We start from the raw sequence: 9,084 nt of genomic DNA on the forward strand, positions 1-9,084 counted from the left end.
AGTAGGAAATAATGATAGGTAGTCCATGTGGGTCTCAAAAAAGATATCTACAAAAAACACTATGCAACTTACTGCTATGAAAGAAAGCAGTAACTTCTACAGTTTACACACCTAGTTGGTGCATAATTCAGACATTTTAGCTGCCTTAAGATCACACAGGTAATATGAATAATGTATATTGCCTTCAGGACAGCAAGGGAATCTTCGCACAAGGTAAAACTATTATTTCTCCAAACAGTGCGTCACATCCTGCCATTGTTCTATAGGAATTTGGTGTGACTCGATGCTAGTATAAAGCTCCTGGATTTATACAGGTCTTTAAAAGCAGTTTCAAAATACCAAAATCAGGAACCATTTACATGCCTCTTTAAAACTTTGAAGTTGTGACATTATGAGGTTACTGATACTGTAAATAATCTGAAAATATCGGTTAGAATGATAGTAAGATAGAGGTACTGAAGCTGGTGAGGTCTCTTGTGCTGGGGGGAGGGAGGGAGAATTAGTTCCTGTCCAGAAGTGCCACAGCAAATCACCACTATGGTAATTAACCAACTCCCTGGCTGCACCCCTTCCTGGTTGGTGCTGACCACTTTTTGAGCTACAATTGCTCTTTGCAGCACCTTCAACTCCCAGCTCAAGCCAAGTTCTAACAAATTTGTGCCCCTGCAATCTCCTTCCCTGATGAACAGATGCCAATATAGATAATAGCGCGATTATGGCCCAAACCATTACCTCAACAGTTTGTGCTATAAAAAGATAAATTAATTAGCATACCTGTATTAGTTGACAACTAAACACCACCAGGAAATTACTATCCAGATATATGTTAAATCAATCAAATCAACTGTGAATCTTGTACTGGAAGACTCCAAATAACTCTTCCCCAAAGTGAATGTTTGAAAAAAAAGAGTCTGCTAAAGGTTCTGCGTACTCTCGATTTTATCATAGAAGACCTTTGCCTTGGTAAAAGTCCAACCTAGTCTATGGGTGTGGTATTTAACCTATGTCAGTAAAAATGCAGAGAAGGAAAATGAAAGTGAAGATGTAGTAAGAATCTGAACTTCTTTGGCTTTTGAAATACAATAAATTACCTTCTTTTGCCATCTAAAAAATTTAACAATTAATTTTTTAAACTCTCTTTATATATTTGTTTCTTTTTCTTACAACATAAATAGTTACTGTCATTTTATCAGGTGAGGAGGTGCAGAAGGTGCAAAGGGTAAAATGGCAAAATGAAACACCTATTCCTCTTCTGGCTTTGTGCCAGAAGTTTTCTTAAAGCCATTAATTTCACTGACAGTTTTGCCTAAGGACTCAGTAAAACTTGAATCAGGAACTCCAGATTTGACCCAATAATATCACTCTGCTCTCATATAATACCTTTTAAAGATCTTGCAGCATTTTGCAGACATCAAGATTCAAATAACTTTGTGAGATAGGTGTAAATTATTATACCCATTTACAGATGGAGCTTTTTCTTAAATTTTTTTGCCTTTGCATTACCACTGATGTGGCCCCATTGGTGGTATTAATGTGGCAGCTCTAGTCTATACATACTATACAGCATCACCAGTGCTTTTTACCCCCACTTTCTTTATCCCAGCTCAACTGCAAGTTTAGGTAACAGGATGGCAAAAAAGGCTGTGGCTGCCAGCACCTCATCAGCATTACGGCTCCCCCTTCTTGCTACCACAATTAGAGTTACCTGGGGGAAATTTTAAGAAAAAGCTCAAAATCACTAGCTGCAAATCCATATTGATTAACTTTCATGGTTTCTCTAAAATAAGACTAACAGTAGTTGGTGATCCACAGATGGAATCTCAGTTATTTTCAGTTGGTATGTATCAGGACAGATGTGGCACATAATAGGTAATAAGTCTCCTTTATAGACCAAATGTCCGTTTTTTAAAAAATTTGATTATACTTTATTGACTATAAATAAAACACGCATTATAATTTACCTATAAAATCTAAATTTGACAGCTTACATAAATGAACAATTATAGCACAATTTGATTTAACCTACAAATAGGAAGATTATTATTTATCAATAATTACTGTAACTGATTATTACTATTATTTCTATTGTGATGGAACTTAGGCATCCCAGGCATAGACCAGGAATCTAGTTTGCTAAGTGCTGTACAAACACAGAACAAAACAATGACCCCTAATTCAAAGAGTTTACAACACAAGTACTACAATAAAAATGAATGCTTCTTCATAATCATCAGCATCAGCCAGTGTACATCTTATTTCAGCCTGAATTTCTCCAGTTTCAAACTTCTAGCCATTGGATATTGTTATAACTTGGTCTGATAGATTGAAGATCACATTAGCAAATTTTTGTTCCCCATAAGGCACTTACAGACTGTAATCAAGTTACTTCTTAACCTTCTCTTTGTTAAACTAGATAGATATAACTGCTTGAGTGTATGGTATGTTTTCCAACCGTTTAACCATTCTTGTGGCTCTCCTCTGAACCCTCTCCAATTTATCAATATCTTTCTTGAACTGAGGTCACCAGAACTGGACATGGTATTTCAGAAGCAGTTGCACCAATGCCAAATAGAGAGGTAATATAACCTCCCTACTCCTACCTGACGATCCCGTTTATACATCCAAGGATCACATTAGCCCTTTTGGGGCACAGCATCACACTGGGAGCTCATGTCCAGTGGATTATCTACCATGACCGCCAAGTCTTTTTCAGAGTCACTGTTTCCCCAGGATAGACTCCTCCATACTTTAAGTATGGTTACTCAGGTGTTTCCTTGTCTCTTCAAACAAGCAGAACTCTCCTGCACCTACCCACTAAGAAATCCTCTAGCCCCACTGACTGTCAGCTCTCAGTATTGGTCTTTGCTCTTGTGAATGACTGTGCTAGTATAACACACCCCAATATACACAGCATTCATCCACTTACAGAGGGTGTGGAGGGAAGGGCTGCCAAACATCATGCATCTTGCCTGACACTCATACATTTGGCAGCCTGGTCACATTCGCCCTTATCCCAGCTTTGATGTCACACAGGTATGTAGCTAAAGTTCCTTCTCCTGGCTGCTGGGGAGCCACTGTGGTGCCAGGTTTTAGGCAATCTCCTTGCTTCCCCTCACTCATCCCCTGGTGAGTGTCTGGCCAATGTGGAGCCCAAGATATGGGGGAATTAAGAGGTGACAGGTGCTGTGTGCTGCTCGCAGGCAGGTAAAGGGACTGCGAAGAAATGGGGCTAAAAGGGGACACAATGGGGGAAAGGGACTGACAGAATAGGGACATAGGGACAGAATGCAGGAAGCTAATGGAGAGAGAGCAGAAGAGGGAAAGCTGCCCAACATTCCTCCACAGCCCACCCCCCCATACATCGAGGCCTTCCCTTCTTCCCCCGACTACCCATACAGTCTGTGCTGGTCTCTCTTGTCCTTCCACCAATCCCTCTTCCAGAATCTTTCCCCCTCCACAGTCTACACCTGCAGCAATCCCCAATTTCTTCCAATACCCTATTCCCAATAGTTCCCCCATTATCCCCATCTGCCATGGATTACCCTAATCCCTCTGCTTTGAAGGCGTGTGGAGAATAGGATCATGCCTTCTCCATATCTGCTCCCGCTTGTTGGGGGCACCCTGAATGGGAAATCCATCAAGAAATGCACAAAACATGGCAGTGACAGAGAGATCACATCAGTAACTCTCATACACAGCACTAGACTGGGTAGAGAGGAGAGGGCTGTGCCAGTGTAACCTTCCCCCACCCCGAGCCCCAGCCGCTACTCCCAAAGACATAGAGCTACGAGCTAGGTATAGAGTGGAAGTGAGTTGTGCCAGTGTAACACACATAGCACTGAGCTTTGGGATAGAGGGAAGGCAGGTGCTGTACTAGTGCTTTCATACATATACACAGTACTGAAACAATAGGATTTGGGTCCATAGTGCAGCCACCATAGCATAGGATGCCAAAATCTGAACCCCTAAGTCGCCCAGGAAACTGAAACAAGCTATCTCTCTAACTAAACCTAAAGCACCATGTCATGCTGCCTGAAGTGGTTCATGACCACGAGTGCCAACTGCAGGGCAGACTGTCAGAAAGCAGGCAGACACATCAAACTGGTGGTATGTTCTATAACAAGATTTCACAAACAGAGTAACAAATGTGAACTCCTGAACCACTACAACAGTTTCACTATGGAGCCACAGACAGTCCCCTTGGGCACTCCAGTCTATCTTGCCACCTAGGCAAGCTGGACTTAGTGATAAATTGTCACTTATGCCAAAAATCACAAAATATTCAGGTTTCTCCCAGTCCCAAGAGACCAGTCATTTACCTCAGGTCAATTTGTACCTCAAATCAAAGACAATACCTGTAGCCAATCCTTTAGTAAACTAACTAAGGATTTATTAACTAGGGAAAAGAAATGAATTATTTGCAGGTTAAAGCCGGTAACATATATAGACAAAATGAGTTATAGCTTATGGTTTCACAAGGTATAGTAATCTTTCAGCAGCGAATGTCTTTTAGGGCTAACCCAGGTTGACCCTGGGGATCTCTGCTTTTGTTTCCTAGCTCTAGCCTTGTGTGAGTCCAAAGAGTCCAAAAACCAGACTAGGAAATGCTCAGTGAGGTAACCCATTTGGTTATTAGTTTCTTTACTGAAACGGAAGATCTTTGTTCAAAATCTAACTTCAATTTTCCCATGACATTGAGATTAAATTAAAATAAAGCATGCCAAAAATGTTAAGGATTTAGCTTGTACTAACAAACGCAAGGCTGTTTAGAGTTAACATTGCCACTGTGTCTTCAAGTCACCCTTTTATGCCTAGGGTGATCTTACATATAAAGTTTACTGCAATACTAGAAATGAGTAAAAGATGGAATGGCAGCCTCAACCCTAAATGTCCTTGCTTTTTTCAGCTTAAATTAGATTTATGCAGATACATTGTCTCATCATCATGAAGGTAGAATTATGCACTAACTCCCACTACTGTTAATAGGAATTTACAGCATACATATCATAAAGATATATATTGGGTAATGAGACAAACCCTAAGTTCTGTACTTAGGCATTAATTTCACTGAGAGTTTTGCCTAAGGACTCAGTAAAACTTGAATCAGGAACTCCAGATTTGACCCAATAATATCACTCTGCTCTCATATAATACCTTTTAAGGATCTTGCAGCATTTTGCAAACATCAAGATTCAAATACCTTTGTGAGACAGGTGTAAATTATTATACCCATTTACAGATGGGTATAGTAAACCATACAATGCAGCCCAGCACTGCACAGCTAGTGCCAGAACAGAAAATGAAGCAGTAATGGCAGCCCCAAGTGCTCAAAAACCATGATTCAGCCTCTATGCCCCCCTGCAAATCATGAGATTTGTTTAAAGAATCATGAGATTTTTAAAAATAATAAATGCTGGGTTCTACTTGCTTTCTGTTTTCTGCGACTTGACATTACACTCAAATCACACTATCAATCTTTTGTCCACTACCACACAGGCTGAAAACTTAGTTTGGTGAGGGTTTTTTACAACAACAAACAAACTGAGATTCTTACATAACACCACAACTTTTGGAGCTGAGGCTTTTAGAGAGACACCAAATATTGTGAGACTCTTGATAAAATCATGAGAGTTGGCAACACAGCAAAAATCTTGACTTACCATCTGCCGTTCTACCCAGTAGACCATACTTCATCTTTAAATATCCCATGTCTAAAAGTGATGATACACCCCTTCATCTTATTCAATTCAAACATTAGCCTACCTCAGTCAAATATCACCTTGACCCCAACACATATATAATAAGAGGAGGAAAGTAATCAGAAAGGGAATAAAAGAAATTAAAACTAAACAGTAATACCTTCCCAAGGGTATCTAATAGTTGCTTGCCCAGGAAGTGCTTATCATAATACATTTCACAATCAATGTTTGTCGCTGCAAGAAGCAAATTACAATTACACACCTTTAGTGCTGTATAGATCACCTTTCCAGAGCTTCTTAATGGAATGTGAAATCCAGCAAACTACTGCAATTTACTTAATGGTACCTGTCTACAAAAGTTTTTCTGTAATTAAAATATCACATATTTCTTTAATGCCTTTTGCCAGCCAACAATCCCTTTCCCCCACATTCCCATGCCTCTATTTTCTCTAGATTCCGTGCTGTTTAAGCTTGTACCCAGTTAATGTTTTCCACTGAAGAATCTAGCCTTCCATACCAGTCATACCTTCAGAAATTATTTGTCCTTTAAGACAAGATAATTATGACCCATTTTCCCTCTCTTTGGGATATGACAATACTAATGTGGTTAGCACTAGACATCTTAAAATCCTATGTACAAAACTACCAGTGAACAAGTAGCATGATAGGCAGTGGGTGGTCTAAGCTTGGTGTAGCTGTCATCAATCTCCAGGAAACCATATGTCTCTCTCTCAACATGCCTGATCTCTGCTAGTCTCTGAAGTAAGAGTCCTTAGGCCACTACAATCACTAGAAATCCTGTTGACAGCCGTGCAGCTAGACAATACTAAGGAGCTTGTTTTAAGGTCACCCCAGAAGTTAATTATGTAATGATCGTTAAGTATAGTATTACAAAAGTACAAAGGTCTCCCTCCAGCAGTACATCTGACATATACAAGTATGGAAATTTAATTCATTGCAAATATTTTTAACACACAGTTCCAAGTGAATTCACATTGTAAGGAAGCTTTTTCTTATTAATTATCAGATGGAAAATGGCCGTTTGTTATTCTGCTAATTACTGTCCAACTCTACTTGGTTCAAAAGGTTATTAGAAGATTAGACTGATCAGATACTACACTATCAGCAAGCCAGGATTTTTCGTCATGGAAAATTCATTGGGATGTTTTTCATTGTGGAAGTCTCTCCTTACCCCTCATTTGACCAATCTGCAAGTAAAAATTAGTGGAAATGGCAGTACTTTAAATCCATATGTCCTCTGCAGATTTGACAGATCGAGAAATGTTATCTATTATTCCGTTTACGGCCTTCAGAAGATACATATTTGTTAAATTTGGGTTGATAAATAGTGTTTGGTAATGAAGAAGAAGAAGAAGAAGAAGAAGAGAAGTTTTATTGCTCAAAGACCCAGAAGCCAGTTTGTTTGGAACAAAAATGAAGTTCACTTACTGGTACTGTACCACATAATCAAACAAATAAATTTAGTCCTGGTAAAAGTTTACAAACTCAGTATTGCCAAATCTGATGGTTTTATTGTGAGTCTCATCTTATTTAATGTTTTTCCTCAAAGCCCCAGCTCCACATGATTAGGTGAGAATCTCAGCTTTAATTTTTTTCAACAGTAAGTTTCCAGCCCCCATGGATGTGGAGAAAAACTTGAAAATGTGGCCCAAGTTAACCATTAAGCTCAGACAACAGAAGACAAATACAATGATTCCCAAATTGTTCATTTTTAAAAACTTCCAAAATCTAATAATTCTAAGCAAAATGTATGTTTTTATGTGGTCTGATTTGTGTTTTTTGAATAGATAGGGTTTAGAAATACTGCAGATTGGCATTCCTCAATATTTATCAACAGAGCAAGTATAACAAAGGCAGCAGTAGGGGAAACATCCTCCCCATGAGGCTAGAAACTCCTGGCTGCTGCAAGGAGGAAGTCTATATTACTCAAATGGTAGCAGGAGGAATTGGTGGCATTGCAGATGTCTCTTGCCCCTGGTAGATCCCTAGGGTTATTAGGTACTGAATACTGAACTCTTTGCCACTTCTGGAGTGAGGTGAACAGTAAATATTAATAAAAAACTCCATGAGTGTAAACTCAGTGAATATCCTGTTCTTTATGTGTGTGGAGCATAGGGGGTCACCTATGATGGGGCAACATATGGTTAATTAGCTAATATGGGGGAAAGAGCTCAGCTGGTGGCAGACCAACAAGAAGAGCAAATCTCCAGTCCTTAGCTCCTGAAGCAAGGCCTGGGTAAAGGCAAAGACTCCTCAGCCGACCACTGCCAGGTGACCTCTCCTGAAGGAAGGGAGGGAGGAAGGAAGGGAGGAGCTGTTGTAAATCCACTTATGTTGGAGACTATGCGGTAGCGTCAATACTGAAGCACTACAGTGTTACAGCTGCAGCTCTGCAGCTTTCATAGAATCATAGAATATCAGGGTTGGAAGGAACCTCAGGAGGTCATCTAGTCCAACCCCCTGCTCAAAGCAGGACCAATCCCCAATTTTTGCCCCAGATCCCTAAATGGCCCCCTCAAGGATTGAACTCACAACCCAGCTTTGTCCCTGTAGCGTTTTAAGTACAGACAGAACCTAACCCAGACATATATTAATCTCACACAATTTTTAAAACTGATCTTTTTTACTGTTAAGCTTACATTGGGAATCTGTTCCCTTTGCGATATTTTTTTCTTCCTCATCAGGAGATAAATTTAAAAAAAAACTGAGTTCCTATTTAAGTGCCAATATAAGTGAATCTTTGAAAATCCAGCCATATGTGCCACAGTGGAAGCTACTAGGCACTGAGCAGTTTGAAAATCTGGTCCCAGTGGTGACAACCTGAAAACCTGGCCCTGAGTCCTTTTGAAAACCTGTTTCCATTGATTTGCTATTTATGGGGGTGCCTATATAGGCTGAGTTGGGTTTTTTTGGGTTTTTTTGCATTGAAGCATTCTAGAGAGGATGAATACAGGTAAAGAATTTCAAAATTTTATAAACAGGACAAAGTAATATTTTGGCCCACCCAATCTTGACAGTGCCCTATTATTTCTCCTTAGGGTTGCCAACTTTGGTTGGATGAATTACTGGAGGTTTCATCACATGACATTATCTTTAATTAAAGATTAATCTTTAATTCCTGGAAACTCCAGGACAAGCCTGGAGCAGGGTTGGCAACCCTATTTCTCCTTGATATATGAGTGTGTACATATGTATATTATACTTATGCTAACTTCATATGGGAAGTACAGGCTCTTTTATCAATGGCTAAAAGGTTGACTGGTTTCACTGAAAAGTCTGTATATTTTACTGAAATCTTATTTTAATCTTCCTCACTGGATCACAGCAAAAAGCAATCAGCTCAAGGATACATTATAATAGCAAG

This window comes from Eretmochelys imbricata, chromosome 9 (assembly GCF_965152235.1).
Source record: "Eretmochelys imbricata isolate rEreImb1 chromosome 9, rEreImb1.hap1, whole genome shotgun sequence".
Classification (NCBI taxonomy): Eukaryota; Metazoa; Chordata; order Testudines; family Cheloniidae; genus Eretmochelys; species Eretmochelys imbricata.